The sequence below is a fragment of the Camponotus vicinus genome, unplaced genomic scaffold, assembly GCF_025532165.1.
Source record: "Camponotus vicinus isolate PSW18456_S1 unplaced genomic scaffold, iyCamVici1.0 SCAF_3, whole genome shotgun sequence".
NCBI lineage: Eukaryota > Metazoa > Arthropoda > Insecta > Hymenoptera > Formicidae > Camponotus > Camponotus vicinus.
In genome coordinates this window covers 18,126,694-18,144,448 of record NW_028141967.1, presented here as the reverse complement: position 1 = coordinate 18,144,448, position 17,755 = coordinate 18,126,694, and the positions used below count along the sequence as shown (strand labels likewise).

The 17,755-nt window shown below is 35.7% G+C and overlaps 1 long non-coding RNA gene across 1 annotated transcript in view; it reads right to left on the bottom strand.

Annotated features, from left to right (window-relative positions):
• The window catches only part of LOC145969325 (uncharacterized), a 253,025-nt gene that overhangs the window by 22,884 nt on the left and 212,386 nt on the right, over positions 1 to 17,755 (bottom strand). The window lies entirely within an intron of this gene.

Genomic DNA, 17,755 nt, shown 5'->3' with positions numbered 1-17,755 from the left:
TGATCCAATTCCAATCAGGACTTCGCTCGCAAACTACAATCCGCCCGTCCATCTTGCGCGCATCCGATCGTAAAACTGATTAAATTTGTCCTCGCATTTTTGTTTCCGCTACACTTCTCGATCGATTTGTAAACTGCTCGTAATCGCCGATCGGGGCGACAAACTAATCGCGTGATGCATCTTTGAACGGTATCTCCATGGATTCGTACTAAAAAAAATAGCAACGAAAATATAAATTCCTCTGTAAACAAATGATTGTAACTGTGCATATACAAAAATGATGTTCCATATTTATTGCAATATTATTAACTTGCAAAATATAATCTTGTAAAATAAATTATAATTAGAGATAAACATGCAATATAAATTGTCATATTATTTTTTTTAAATTGCAAATTTTTTACACGTATTCATCATTCTTTCACAAATTCCAATTGCTTTTGAATTCGCAAATATTACATGTATCACATAATTTTAAAATTTTACTTATTCGATATATATATAAACGTGATTCAGATTATGATGTCTACTCTCTAAATTTCTTAGAGTGAAATCTAACTCCAAACGAGTGAATATTCACTCCAAGTGATAGTGAAAATACTGCCACTCGTAATTAGTGAACATTCACTTTTCACAAAAGTGAACTGTTTAACTCTGAACGTAAAGTGAATGTGTCACTCGGTTTGAAGTGAATAATTCACTCAATCAGAGTGGAGTCATCACTTTCGTCAAGTTATTTTTCACTCAATTACAAGTGAACAGATTCACTCTTAGGAAGTGAGATTCTAAGCCGTCTTTTACTAATAATAAGATAACACGTTACGTATATGACGTGAAGCTTTGATTAGTTGAAATGAGAAGCAATCATTGCTTTTTACTTGAATTAATCGAAGCTGAACATCGCACACAGCATGTTATCTCATTGTCGGTGTAAAAGCCGATTAACCTCCTTTTTTCTTGTCACAGCTATATAAATATATTTAACGTTACACACACAAAAATATGTTTACATTTCGAAATATGTTAAAATAAAAAGATATATCCCTAAGAAGTTACTTTAATATGTCTTGTATACCAAGTACACGTGCGACGAGTTGGTAACGTCGCGAGACAACGATACGACAGTGTTGCTAATGGCGGACTCATGCGCGTTTCACATGCGCTTTATTCACTCTTCATGAGTGAAAATTTTCACTCTATATAGAGTGAAAATGCTACATAGAGTGAAAATATTCACTCTACAAAATAGAGTATACATATTTACTCTATTTTGCAGAGTGAATTTTTTACTCTACAACAAAAAGTGAGAAGAATTCACTCCTATGAGTGAAAAATCACTCTAACTAGAGTGACTTGACCAGTCACTCAATTTTTCGAGTGCATTTTCACTCTAAGAAATTTAGAGAGTACGATTCTACCCAATTTTCTGTTCAATTATGATTCTATTCAATTTTAGGTTTACTTATTTATATCTGTCTACTGTTTTTGCTGAGTAAGTATTTCAAAATCAAATCGATCGGTTCAAATTAAGACTTGATACAGAAATCGATCCACAGGATACATGGCTTTAAATATAAAGGAAAGTTACGACATCCAGACGAATTATTTTTGCAATAATATAAAGCATTAAACGAGGCAACTCTCAAAGACGAATGAGCGATGATCACGTGGGGTGGTCCGTGCGTCTATGCAATCGTTTTTGCGTCTATCGACCGCGACGATTAGTGCACGGGGCCCCGATACACGGGCTAGGAATTCGCGAAATTCGAATGCAACTGGCAAATTGCCGACCGAGAATCCGACGGTGGAATTCCATTGAACGAGATGCCGTCGCGACATTCTTACCTGGACGCAAAGGAATGGGTCCGGCGCGGATTTCGGGGCCCCGTTTACCGGTTGCGGCAGGTACAAATGAGGAAACGTGACAATCATCGAGATTCATCTCTACATTATTATCAAGTTTCTTCGTGTTCCTCTCGTTTCGAGGCTCGCGATAATAATCTTCGCCTAAACTCGTCTCTTCTTCTGCAGGAGCCTTATCCGAGGTAGATTATACAGGATTCTCAGCCAATGCTCCATGTTCTCTCTTTCCATGCATTATTATTTGTTAAAGATAAATAGCATATGTCATGTGTAGATTAAAACTTTGCCTATTTAAAATAATAATAATATATAAATCAGAAACTATTAAAATTCCGATAAAATCTTATTAAATATATAAGATTACAAAAATACTATGTTACTCGTTATATAAAGCAATGGATCTGCTGTAAAAAACTAAGCAACAAGATAATCAATGCATTCAAAAAAGACATGTTCCGTTCTAAGAATTAAAATAATAATTTAAAAATCTACGTTTCCCGACGCTGTAGATATCTCACCACTGGCATATTATATTTTAATGACCGATCGCGGCGGGCAACGTTGCGAAGGGTTATGATACGCGTGTCAAATTCGGACGGGGCCCTGAGAGAGACCGCCCACGCGGCAGAACAGCCGAGAGGAGTGAAAAGAGGCCCGATCGAAGCAGCACAGGCGGCTTCTCGCTTAATTATCGTACCTATGCCACATCCGCGCGCGTAAATCACTTGACGATGCCTTGAGACGGCAGATCTTCGCTAACTCCTTTCCCCTTCTTTTTTCCCCTCCCTCTCGCCTCAATCCTTGCATCCCGGCACCTTTGCACCGGAACCAGAACCGGCTATTTGGTGAAATACTGACTTATCTATCTATTCATCAAATACATATGTATATAAGATAAGGATATATTTAATTAAAATAAGAAAAAAATAAAATGTTTCTATTTGCATTTTAAGCTTAAATTTTTAACTCGAATTAATTAGTCTTGTAATTTTTTGAATTAAATAGTTTGATAAAAAAGAAGCGTACATTTAAATACAAAAATCAATGAGAGTTATTACTAATAAAACATGCCGTGTATATCGTGTATCTATTATTGCTTTAAATGCATCGAAGAAAGGTAGTGATTTATGTTACGAGAGATGCATTAGCAATTTGCAAATTCCGCGAGTGCGGTACGCCAGCCATTAAAGCTTCACAGACAGATCACGCGGTGTTTCAGGAAGTTTCCTATTGACAGTAAACCGGTCGTACAAGCTCGCGGATGAAAGCCATTTGTGCAGTGACACAAATGATTTTGATTAACTTGCCTTGTTACAAGCGTCTATAGCGACGCAAAGCATAATTAAGTGCACGCCGGACTCGATTGTCAATTTCCACGGAATGCATTGTGCATTACTTTCCACGCATGCCTCGACATGAGATGCTATCATCGGCATCGCGACTAACAACCGTATTCACGTGAGCGAAAGTCAAGACCATTATCGCGATCATTTATAACTGCAATACAATAATGAATCTAGCGAGGAATCATTAATCTCGGCAAAAATTGTCGAATTATCGTGGATAAAAATTAAAATAATATTAGAGATTAAATCTGGTAAATCTCTGTGTTTAGAAATTAAATTCTTTGAAAATCAAATATACTCTGGAATCCAAATTTTTTTGGAACAAAATTTTTTAATACAAATCTTTTATTTTAAAAACAAAACTTTCTTAGAGACAAAAATCTCTGAAAGTTTATATTGCGGTCGAAATTTTTTTAAAGACGACAATTATACGCAATTAAAAATTAACCGCGAAAAACATCTGAGATACTTTACGACGAGATTATGGTAACAAATTTGCGATGACTCAACTTTTCGCAGAAACACACGTTAAATTATGCAAAAAGATTCGGTCGCAGATTGTCGCGTAATGCAAGAACAGGTGCAACTCGGCGGCGCTTTTAATCATCGAGTGCAATTTTTTCGCAACATATTTTCCGCAACAATGAAATACTCGACCTACTTGTATTCCCTATTACACCGCAATCTACTCTATCCGCGCAAAAACACGGGCATAAACTCCGGACCGCAAGGGGTGCTTTCTAATTTTGCCGTGGCCAAAAGTTCTCTCGCTCGCAATGTCATCGTAAATGTCGACGGCACGCGCTCTTTCGACTTTAAAGTCTTTACGAAATGTATACTTGGAAATATCCGTAAAAAACTCTCGGCTGCAGTCAACAACTAAGTTATTGTTGCGTGCACGAATAAAGGTTAACGTAATTTTGTCGTGGTATTGCATAACGTGCTGAGCAAGTACACACAACTCACAAAACTTTAATAAACTGCAAAAGAATCGAGCAATTGAAGTCTAAGAAACTTATATAGAAATCGCGAGAATTATTTTCACAATTAATAAGATGTAAATGTGAATACAAGTGATTTAATATTCGATGGTTCACGAATTCATAGAAAAATCAAAATTCTTAAAAAATCAAAAAATGCAACTTTGCTTTTGTGTTACACTGTATGGATAAATATCATTCACACAAAGGACGATGGGTAAAATAATCTGATTTTGGCCATGATGATGGAATTTTTCTTATGTACGTTTTCTTATATTTTTTGATTTACTAAAGAATTATCAAATATTAATTTGACGATATGAAAAAATAGCGAAAATGGCATTCAAAATAGTAGATTTGTATAAATTTGATTTGCATTAATTTAGAAACAAAAACTCAAGAATATATAACATCTTATTCTTTTTCCTACTATTTTCCATCCCCATAACTTTCATTTAACTTATCATCACCTTTCTTTTTAAATTCCCCAATCCATCTCTCGATACTTCTCCTCAAGATTCTCTTTCGTATTACTTTGGGAGAGCAATCAGTGTCACACGATCCGCTGCTTTCGCTGCAGAAGCTCGAATGTCCGCTTTGCACGGACCTTGAACTTTCAGATGCGTAAGCCCTGGAAATAAGAACTTCTGCACCTTCCCCGGGGCCAGGACCAAGATCGGCCCAAGGAGGCTTGGTACTCGGGCAAAGAGGAATCCCTTGGTCTCCCCAAAATGATTGTGATTCCTTGGATCTCCCCAAACTCGACACCCCAGCAACACTCGCGGATAGGGGCCTTGACTCGAATAGGAGCCCCTCCTCCCACTCGAAAAAGGGTGCAATAGTGGTACGGCAAACCCAGGGAGGTTACTCTGTCGGTTACTTCCGAAATGGGTCAGTTTCCTTCGTCCAAGGGCAGGAGAGGACGAGAGGAGAAAGAAGAGTCCCTAACTAGGAGTCGGAGATTCCTCTTCTAAGAAACGATAAGAAGATGCTGAATATTCTTGAGTTTTTCTACAAATTTGCTTAATTTGAATATGATTTTTCGTTATTTTCCCATCATATCATGATGAAATTAAAGTTTGATAATGATTCATTAAAAAATACATTAAAAAATATAAAGAAAAATGTATAAGAAAGGTTTCATCGCCAAACTCAGATTATTTTACGCATCGTCCTTTTCACCCGAGTTGAAAAAACAAGTGACATACCAAAGATAAATGAAAAATGCTGTTAAAAAAAGCATGCTTTCCCTCGTCGCGGTTCCTCTCTCTGTGTCAAAAGACAATCGACGCTAAATCGCCAATTGATTTCGACATTCCGGCGTTTACGATCGATGATAGTTCGCGATGCGGAATTCCGCGGCGACATAGTTCAAAGTCGTTTGTTACAGGGAAACGTTGCGAAACGGACATTACGGAGCCCTGGGCCGAGTACCGCTAGTCTAGGGGTCATGGCGCAACGTGGAATGCGCGATCGCGAGAGGAAAGAAGGGGGAGAGAAGCCGAAAGTTTCATTAAAATAAATCTTAAGCACGCACGGCGGCGGTGCGTCAAGTTGCGTCGTCTTGGCCGGCCGGATCCCGTACGTATTTTCAGCGCGCTAATCGCAAGGTTGGCCGACCGCAGAGCGGCGTTAAATGCGTTATCCCGTCTGTCTGGGAGTGCCCATTGATTTATGGACTGTTTGCGGTGATGCCTACCATATTAAATTTAAAAAGAAATAAATTTTGCCGCGTAATGAAGCCTGTCGAAGCGTATAAAGTAGTCCACAAACGGCCACTTATTTGATTGTTTTTATTTTTTATTTTCTAGAGATGGTAACAGAGAGAAAGTGAAAGCGGTTTTACGTACATCGAATAATAGTTGCATTACTTTTTTGATGCGACTTGCGATTGTAAATATTAGCCTTTTTTCGATGCAATAATTGTAAATATTTTTTCTTAATTCTTGCTTCATTTTTAAATAAGTATAAAAAAGAGATATGTAAATAAGTATATCATATTTTTTACTAATAGCAAATATATGAAAGTATATGCATGCAGGTGTGAATATATAAAGAAAATTAATTTCAAAAAAATTAAGTATTTCAAGAAAATTAAGTACATATTTTTTGAAAAAATTGTTTACTTTCTTCTATTCAATTTTCCGATATGCAACTTTTTATTTTTGTATATTATACCATAAATCGGAAAGCGCCTCAATAGGAGAAATCGACGTGATCAGAGCAACGCTCTGATAAAAATAATTATGAAAGAATTTTTTTCGTTTAAATGTTACCGTGCTTTATTGTTTATTCAAACTGTATACTTTATTAAAGCAGAACAAGGATGGACCGGCTAAATTATGAGATAAACTCAACCCTGTTCGATATTCCACAGACAGAGAGAAAGAGAAAGAACATGTGGAACACATAGGGAAGAGAGAGGCATGAAAGCGAGAAAGTGGGTGCGTTGTAGAGATGTAGAGGATAACTCGGATACCTTGTACAGAGCTACTGGCGTTTAACTTCTAATTGAATTGTGAATCCCAATGCCGGAGAGCGGCAGTACGGAAAGACCCGGCAGTTAAATCAACTGTGTGAACCGTCTAATTGAATTATCAATGCCCGGTATGAGGCGCCGAGGAAAAGCCAGAAAGATCTGCGATCAAGGTAACCGGATTAACGCAAAGAAAAATTGTACGCGACGGGGAGAATTCTCCGTCGAATAGGAAGAGAGGGGGTTAATTGTTCGTGGATTACAAGGATGTAAAACCGAAAGTAAATGTTGATGAGAGACGTGATTGTTCGACGGGAGTGTTTGCTATCGCGAGACGAGATTGTGGCGGCGCATCTTTGCATATTTGCATCCCATGTTAAATTTTCTACAAGTTTTTAATGCGAATTTTTCATGACGAGATGTAAGTATCTCTCAGTCAGTCACGGTCTTAAAAAATAAAATAATATGTGTGTAGGTTACATATAAGTAAAAATTAGATGTCATTATTTGAAATTTTATTATTTGCGCGAGCTCAAAAATTATATATTATTCACTCAATGACAACAAAAAAAAAGATATTTTATATCGATTCGCATCTCTAGAAATTCTTTTGAACTGCAATGCTTTAAAAGAGTCGTATGTTATTATTTTATCGTATTATATTTTTCGAAGTTATAAAAGGTTTTTCTTTTAGCAAGAATATTCTTTTTATATCCAGTACGTGCACAATTGAATTCTATCGGCAACGAAATCGATAGTATTATACATGCTGGTAATTTATGATAAGTTTGGCAAAATTTACCCCTGCCATTCTCGAAAATTATTTATTATCTATTTATTAAAAACACACTGTAATATTTTTGTGATATATATCATAATTTTCACATACCAGTATATATTCATTAATTAACTTTTGTATGTAAATCCTCATAAATTGTCTTTTACAAATTATGAATATGAATATTTATAAAACTAATGTGCGTCGCATAAATAAATTTTTGTATTTCTATTGGAATAATATCTGCAAAAATGTGGAACTGTTCTAGAAGGAAAATTATTTAAAATATTTGTTTAAAATATCTTGATAAAAGGTACGCGTATGAATCATAAATACGCATAGATAAATCTGCAAACGCTTTTTATGCTCTCGCTGTAAAATTATCACGTGTATCAGATTTATAGGCGACTATTATTCCGTTGCGATTTCCAGATTTCGACGCGAAACATTTGCCAGATAACGAATTATCAGTGTTTCGACGCGGCAGTTTCGATGCAAAATCGTCGAAAGCGGATCAGGATCGTCGTAAAATGCAAACCCTCCTATTCGGCGATCGAGGGGCGAGTTTGTGTTTTGCGAATGGATAACGTCGCTGTTTCTTCATCGGGCATCCTGAATTATACGACGTCCATCGTATAGCACATACGCGTATGCGGGGGTAGTGTCAACAGCCTCGTAAAGCGCGGGACATGATCGATCGGCCGCCTCGTTTGATCCAATACCAATCAGGGTACGGACAGCGAGCTGTGCAACATGGTCGCTCGTTTATCTTGCAGAATATCGTCCTGAATTTCTCGTCGTGTACATACATACGTGCCACGGCGCGGCGCGTTTCCCTTTTGAGCTCGAAAGTGTTTTGCTGGGTCTAATGAACGTCGTTTTTATCGTCGCAATAAGATCGGCTCGCTCGGCCATGAAATCGGATTCGCCGGCCAGAGTAACGAAGTCGATTCTTCGGCTTCGATGTCGAAGTAGCGCATTTACTACAATTCCCGAGACATTGACGCCTTCGTGAAACGCGGCCGTGATCGATGGATCGATATCTCATCGCGAGGTAATCATTCGCTTTATTGCCCGGCTCGCTATGCTAAAACGAAGAATCATATAGTAAACCTCGATGCATATCGATATCCTTTATACTCTTAAAAATAATTTTTAACGGCAAAGATTCTGCGATATCCGTGAAATAAAAAGAATGATTCTCAAATGTTTTTATTCCTGCAGTTGAAGGTTATTACACTGCCTGAAAAACTTTTAAAACTGAAATTCGAGTATTTGGCCGAAAATTTGTATCTAACATTTATTTTGTGTAAAAATAGATCTACATAAAATATGTAAAAAATTAATGAGGGAACTAACAGAGATTATTTATTGCTTATGAACTTATTAACTTGAAGGAATTGTAAAGCATTTATTTTTTCATGATTCTATTAAGAATTACTATTTATATACTCTCTTTTGTAAGGATACTTGAAAAAACTTCATTTAGGAGTGAAATAAATTGACAAAGATTTCAAAAAAGTATTCTTGTCAATCTAGCAGAGTTTCATCTTGATTCACTGCGTGAGGACTATCCTGCAAAAGTATCAAGAGTAATTCAGACTAATTCATACCGAGCCCGGCTTTCACTAATGTTCTGTATTGCTCTCGACATTATCCTTCGGCGAATATCGCCTCCTGGCAAAAGTCGAGGAGCGATAGCCGGCACACCTGGTGGATTAAACGCGCAGGCATTTAGATACTTTTTCGGATGTATCTCTTAGAGAATGTCCTAATGGTTCCTACTCGACATGACGATCCCCTCCGTCCTTCTTTCCCGCGTTTCTCTCCTCTCGCTCTTCCAGCCCACTTATACAAGTTGGATCCTTGAATCCTTCAGCCTCTTCAATGTCGAGTGGTATGGAGAGTTGTCTAAGGATTAGAGATTTACCGAGGACTCACTCGAAATAGGTTCAAAGTACAGGGCACTCGGAACGTACGCGCGATTCCGAGAAGCGATGAGAAAAATAAGACAAAGACAGCAAGCAGGGGAAAACTGTAAGCTTAAAATACAGGATAAAGTATCATATTTAATTCTTTTAAATATAAATATTATGAATATTAATGGGCATGTATAATATTTTTAAATTTAAATATTTATCAAAAAAATAGTTTTTAACATTGTTATATTCATTATTATCTTAAAACATATAATTTATTATTTATGACAAATATATCGATGAAAACACATAAAGACACTTGTCAAATATAGCAATTTAATAACTATAAAAAATTGAACACGAAAGAAATGAATATCCGTTGCGGGATATAAGGATCGTGTGATGCGTTGTGCACAAGGTAAATTGCAACGGAAGTGCAATACGGCGAGTGCAACGTTCCAGAGCGCGATATTTCAACGGCGCGGCTGACAAATGAGCAGCAATAGCTACTTGCTGCACAGCGAGTGACCGAGTGGCAGCAACATTCTGCTACGCAACAAGACGAGAGCGAATGATTTACCTAGTAATATCGATAGGTTGTTATGATCTCCCGCTTTGTACATTAATGCTGGTTAGATGCACGCTCAGGGCCGGCTTCTAGGAAGACGTTTCTCGCTACGATAAAATGATATCGCGTTCGAAAGATTGCGTTTGACGACTTATAGCCTGCGACAAATGAAACGGGCATTTCGAAAAAAAATTGTGGAAAAGCCAAAGATATATTGAAAACATATTTCTTTTCTCACAACCTTCCAGCGATGGCAAATAATTTTATAATATAAATATTTGTTTAAATAGTGCCTCTATAAAATTTATAGGAAGACTTATTTACCGATGTTTTTATTTGCCTCTTACAAAGTGAAAGTTCTATCTGCAAATTATTTTATCTGCGTATCGTGTTGCGCGCAACATATATAGTATGTAGTATATAGTATATAATACATATATTTTTTTATTTTTTTGAATATATTATTTTAATGCGTGTGAAAAACAAATGCTTCTTGATATAAATTGATATACTTTAATATAATATTAATAGAATATACTTTAATATAATATTAACAGAAAGCGCTCCTAAAGAAATGTTAGGTTCTTAAAAAATGATTGATATGCTTATATTGATATTATAGTGTAATTTCTATCTTTTCACGACAAAGCAATAGGTATCATGCGTACAATTGCGGCCCTACGTCGCGTTGGGCATCTAATGCGCTTCTCTCGGTATTACACATCGATGTCAATGTTCTGAGGGAACCATCGTATATAAGCGTTGCATACGCCGATTGATGTTTGCCGAGGGTACATGCGTGCATAGAGGTGTACGTATTTACAGAACGGCTGAGAGCGGCGTCCAACGGTCCAATTTCGATACCGATGTTCGAGTTGACGTAGATAGAATCGCTATATCAAGCAAGGTATTAATAAAGTAGTCAAATCGATACTTTATATCACTATCAAAAATAAATGTCAATGTTAATTATCGGAAGGAAAGTATTGATGTAAAAAATGATAATTTATTCATTGAGCAAGGGATTACGATTAAAAAATTTGTTTTATTAAAATATTAAATAAGTAAAAAAAAATCGTAACTTATAAGCAGTATTATTTTCGATTAATTGATAGCATTAATAAAATTAAAGTTTTGATTCAAACAAAATGATATTTACGTGCAATGATTTTAATCGATAATACTAATGTTATTATATTAATAACAAAAAATAATTGATGATTTTTTTATTTCTATAATACGTGGATATATCGTTAGTATTTATGAAATGCCGATACAAAGTACTTCATAATCTCTGAAGCTGAGCACCGATTCTCGATTTATCAGAATGCTTCCCTCGAGGAAATTTATGGACGTTCCGCTTGCGCTATCTCTGAGATAACCGATTTTTGCGGACTGAATGATGGATTCTGATGCGAGCCACACATAACGACGATTCGCCGGAGTTTGATTGGCGGTCGAATTATGACGAACTATCAAAGCTCGCGCAGATACATGCCGGATGAACTACATGCTCATAAACTATATTTTTATTCTAACCGAAATGCAATTATGACATACATACACGAAAATTAAAAAGTTTTAAATATAATGAATGCAGAATATTTAATTAAAAGGTAGATTTATTTAATTTAATTTAAATCAGATTTATTTAATTTAATTTAAATCCATCAGATATTTATTTCAAATTTATTACAAGAAAAAATTTACACGTATTCCTAGGATCGTTTGAAATTTTTTAGAGGAGATGTGCGATCGCAAACCTAACGAAGAATGTTTCGACATTTTGCTTTGGTAGAGGCGCATTATTGACGTATCGCGGTAGCGAGACCGGTTTGTCGACCGTTCTCGGTCAGGTCGCGAGCGAAATTATTCCCGTCATTAAACCGACGTCCTGGCGCCCTGGAGATGAAGGCACGGCGTTTACCGGTTTTATGGGCACTTGCATTTTACTGGTTTAATCTCTCTCCTGCGTAGCTGGTACGCCTCCGCAACATTACCAAGCCGTCGGCTCTTTCTCACAATCGGCTTTCTTCGTCGCTTCCTCCAAAAACTTGGCGGATGTCGCGGTTTCGGAGTTGCTTCGCGGCATCCTTTCCTTTATTAACATACTAAGCGCGCTTAATTTCTTACATCGCGATATTGCCTTTTTGATAGTTGCAGCCCGCAGATACGATTTTGCTCTCTTTTTTTTTCTTGCAAAATTCACAAAATATGATTTAGAATCTTTCCTCGCGATGTTTATATTATAAAATTAATATTAAATTTATATTATAAAATTTATATTTTTAATTACATCTATATTTTAATTTATTTAAATTATTAACAAAGAAGATAATTGTATATACATTGCAAATAATCGAGATCCAAAGGTTGCCTTGTTAGCCTCTCTTGAATTCTCTCTGACAGTATCATACGAACTTTTCATTTTGAAAGTGTGGTGACACCGTTACAGTAGCGACGCGAAGCGATACCTTGATGCATCGTGTCATGTCACGATGTAGCCTTTCTGTGTTGCATCCTATTCGCCCAGGTGTGTCGTAAAACTACCGCTAAACAACTCCGACTCGCATCGCGGATGCTTTTATAGTAGCCCGAGCGCGCGATACCAGATACGAGCAATCTCCGTGAATAACGCGACAGACGGTGGAATGTTGAGAGGGATGCTGGGAATGCTTCATCGTCGCCCGAAACTTTTCGGTATGTTCGCATCTATGAGGGTACACCGCGTTGCACCACGTTACCCTCGGAATCATCTCCGGAAAATCATAACGCTCTCGATGTGATGAAACAGATACGCCTACGAGTTTGCGAAGAATGTAAAAAACTAAAAAGTGAGTCAGCGATTCTATAAACATGGAAAAAGGTGAACGTATATACATAACTATAGCGGCATTAAATTTTTGGCATTTATTTATATGTAATTTTGTGAAATTATTTAGATATGAATTTTGTTTTAAACTGCCTTTTTTGCACTAACGATACTATGCAGATAATTGTTCAGAAATAATTATAACAGACGCAGATAATAAAAGGATATTAGTCGGAATTAATTGCAGACAGACATATTTAATACGTCGAGAAGAAACGAATACTCGGAATACGTCGGTTTGAAGACGAGATTAATTCATAGAGAGTTACAAATGAATCTGTGACGTTTAATTCGCAGCTCGACGAGGAATTTCTCGTCGCGGCGAGCCCGGAATCTCTTTCATGATGATACATAGAAGGGGCGCTTTTTTCCCGCCACTTTACGGCATCCGGCGTGGGTCGGAAAGAAGGTCCCTCTTGGCGTATAATGTCCGCCACCGGTTAGAAGAATAGGCAATGCACTCGTAGCAGGCCGAGTACTATTGTCCTAAAAGCCGCGTCCGTCCCTCAAAGGGCGCGCGCAAGTTCTTCCCTTTCTTGCGCGTTCACCACAATTTCTCTGCGAGGGCCGGAAGTGCGAAGAGTGTCGAAATCTTAAAACCGAAGGAACAGCCATGAAAATGTTCGAGGAGTCTCCGTGGAACTCGCATTGAATTTTTCAGAAGCGCTTTTCGTTCGCCGGAAAGTCGCTTTGTCAAAACGAAGCGGTCGCGCTTTTCCCTCACGAAAATCGGTCTAACAACAAAATTACCTGTCCTTTTCTCGCTTTTACAGTGAATTATCTTTTGTGATATATCAATAATTATAGCAATTTGCATCTTGATTGCAATATAATATACCATGATAACTTTAATCAATCTATGAATATAATTTAATTAAATTAAACATCATTCAACATTACATGCGAGTCTTATAAACTTTAAATAATTTTAAATATTAAATCGTAGACTATGTTGATTATTAATTAATTGTTATGAATAAAAAATAAATTATGATTCACTCAAACTGAAGACTCTGCTCGTTGCATAAACAGCGACGAGCATTATTCGCGTCGTTTTTTTTTATTCGTGATCAGTTCGAATCCGGTTATTAAAAACTGCGGCCAACTGCATAATATACGCGACGAAGATGCACGATATGCTAACGATCCGTTCAGTTCGTCGGCTAATTAGATCGGGCACTCACTTGGACGCGCCTAATGCGAGCGAATGCAAATGACACCTAACGAGCGATTTCGGCCGAGAGATATCAGATAAAAATGAAGTGCGGTTTTTTTCCGATTATATTATTGATCGCACTTGAGCTTGGTCGTGATCGAATGGATTTAGCATTTCGATCAGAGGAAACGTTTTAATATTTAGCGTTGAAATATAGCTTCTAATAAAACTCAATTTTATACACAATTCTTTTGTGATTTTATATATAATATATATAATGGAGGAAAATCTATTTTTTATTTAAGAAGCATAAAAAAAAGAATATCTTTTTCTTTAAAAAATTTATTATTTTTATTTTAATTTTATTTTAATTAGGAAAAATTACATATATTTTCTGGCGATGTGAAAGTGATTAAAAATTATATGAAAATATATCGAAGTGTATTATATATTATAAAAGATTCTTTTCGTTTTGTACATGTGTCTATGACATACAATACAATAAAAGAATAACAAAATAATAATAACACAATAACATTTTATGTATTGTGCAACTTTAATAGTGTTAAAAGCGATATTGTAACAGACGCAAGCCTGCAACAGGAATGAAATTTTCGAACCAGTGGAATTTCTACTTTGGTCGAGAGAAATTTCTATTTCGCACTTCGAGGTAGACGGATAAATGCATCAAGGTGGTGTGCTTTTGACGCAGTTTTTGCTCGTCATCGTTTTCGTCGTCCTCTCAGTACTCGATTCAAGTCCTTTTTCATTTTCTATCGGCAACTCTGTCGTTGGTGAGGAGTCGACTTCTGGCATAGCGATCTCGGCGAAAAATCGTGCCAAGCTGCAGCCTTCGAAGAATCGATTGTTACCTTTCGTCTTTTTCTTCTATGTACTTCATTTATTTTCTCTTCCCTTTTCTTATATATTTTATATGCACTTTAGTGATATTGTCACATTTACAATTCTTGCCAATGCTTAGTACAAATTTTCTTTTAAATAATAAAATTTTAAACATTTACAATAGATATCATTTTAAGCCTTAGCGATTTAAAATAATATTCGAAATGTGAAAAGATATTGGAATTCTCTAATTAATGCATGCAAAGTGGAATTAGGCGCGACTAATAAAATATACCGCGTATAGCGAGAGCATTTATGACGTTTATCTCTACTTCGAAATATCAATTAGTTTGTTGGTATTAATTAACTGTCAATTGGAACATTACTTAAGAATTGATTTGAAGGCTAGCATATCGCATAATACATGTTAATGATTGATAGTACAGAGACTGTAGACATTAAATTGAAATTGCAAAAAATAATTAATAATCCAATAAAAGTAATAAAATTACTAGGGAGAAATTTTTATTATTAATCTTCCTGATTTTTGCTTTAAATTCAACTTATTGTTAGATGCAGACAGAATTATTTGTAATAATTTTTGTAACTAATCTTTTTGACAATTAATAGAAGATTAAATAATAGAAAAGTTACTTTTTATATAAATTAAGCACATTTGATAATTAATTATCTATGTTAATTTATTTGTTTATCAGTAACCTTAAAATGTGAAATATTTGAACAGAAAATATAATTAATATTAATTGAAATTAATATTAAAAATCATTTCAATTATTTGTTTTCTCGTAAAATAACCATTACTTACACGCTATATATTTATGATGATATTATTTTCGATTCGAGTGTAAAACATCTGGAGATAAATAATGCACATCACGATCGCACATTAATCGCCACAATGCAATACATATGAATCTTTCCATTCTAAAAGTGGGAAGTAGGTGAGTAGGGGGAGGGTAAAAGTTGATTTAAAATGGCCCTGAATTAAATATGAACCTAAGGTCATATTTCACATTGATTTATAAATATACTTCGCGAGATTCCACACGAACTCGCGTTATTTAACTAATTGCTCCACAATATTGAAATAATGACGGATAAGTAGAAAGAATACAAAAATTATAAACGCACATAATTATAGCTTAATTGATATTTGATATATATTTGATTCATTACTGCAATAATTGTCTTTATCGATTCTTAATTTTTCGAAATAAAACTATATTGTTAATTTATTTGTATTAAGTTAAACTTGTTAAATCATTATAAAACAATTTACGAAATATAAAACAACGAATTTGTCATTATATTATTTTTAAGCAACGTTTATAAAATGTTATACATTTTTATAAGATTTGCTTAAATATCGTTATATTCTTTAAATCTGTTGATATAACGACATATTTTTACTTATATGTACCATTAATCTGGCACCTCCATCACGAAAAATTCATTCGAATAGTCAAACTCCTACTGTCTTTTCTTCTCTAAAAAATATTACTTTTGCTTTATTAATCCAAGTGCTTTATTAACCTCATTGCTAAATTAATATGTGATAAAGTAAGATATGAATTTTTTAATACAAATGATTGCTGATGTAGCAATTCCAACGTAATTTATGATACTTGTTATATATATATATATAAATCAAAATATCAGAAATTTTAACGCAACATAATAAAATACACAAATGTCAGACAGCATCGATACTTTTCTGCAGTACTAATATCGAGTATTGTCTTGATATAGCAAAGCCGGATGCGTAAGGCGCGCGCAGAATGTGTTGCTCCGACACGGTGCGGCCGAGAGCTGAAAAAATGCTTGGTGATTGATGAAGCGCGCGCGCACGCTGCGCGAAAAAAAGCGCCGCGTCCCGCGCAATTACGCATTCGTATTCGCCATCAATCTTAATTATCGGCCGGCGCACAGAAGTAGTTCATTCGAATGTTAAGCGTGCGAGCTTTCTTCGTTCAGGCTAATTAAAAAGCGAAATAACGATCGAGGCGCGTTCGTGAGCGTGTTCGCCCGGCAAAAATCCTATCAAGGGATGACGCCTTGCGTATTCGCATTAATTGAGATTAATTGTGAAGCCTTTTCATTGAAAACAAAGCCCTATATATATGCCAAGGCCAGTAATATTCTAAAAATAAAAGTCGAATATTTTTTCCTCTCTCTTTTTTCTTCTCGACATAAATCAAATGTATCTTGTTGAGATTTTTCGTCGTTAAAAGATCGCCCTTATGGCATTTTCAGAATAAGCAGTTGATGCTTATGGCTAATCAACGTGACCGGAATGTTATATCGTTTTTCGTAATATAACATGTGTCGGTTTTATGTAAATGTCAGCCACCGAGGAAAATTCAAACAACGTTCCGCTCGTTATTTCACGATCACTCGCTCACAGCTCCGAGTACACATATATCTACAGTTATTTCAGAAGGGAAGCACTGAGAATATAGAAATATTATTGCTTTGCTTCATTTTATTATTACGACCATAAACCGCCGTAATCCTCGATTCGTGACGTTACTGTCACTCTCTCCTGTGCATACGAATATTCGTAATATGTCTATCAATCCAGACACGACATGCTTTAATTTGAAATTAAATAGCTGTTGAAAAATAATATTAAACAATTATGCAAATGTAAGAAAAGAAATTATATATGATTTCCAAAATTAATACTAATTGATACATTAAATCAAGAAAATTATTCTACTAAAGTTAAAGCCCACTTTTAAGTGGAAGTATAGCGTTGAAACATGAAATTTAAGCAGCAGAATCTACCACATATCTCTCTGATTTTTTCCTTTTTTCAAATGCTCTATATTTTTCCGATATCAGACGTATGCCGCTACGCACGTGTGACACGTAAATCGTTCGCTCACCTGCGTCATCGGAAGAATTTAGAAAGTAAGCGGGCGTCTTGCTCT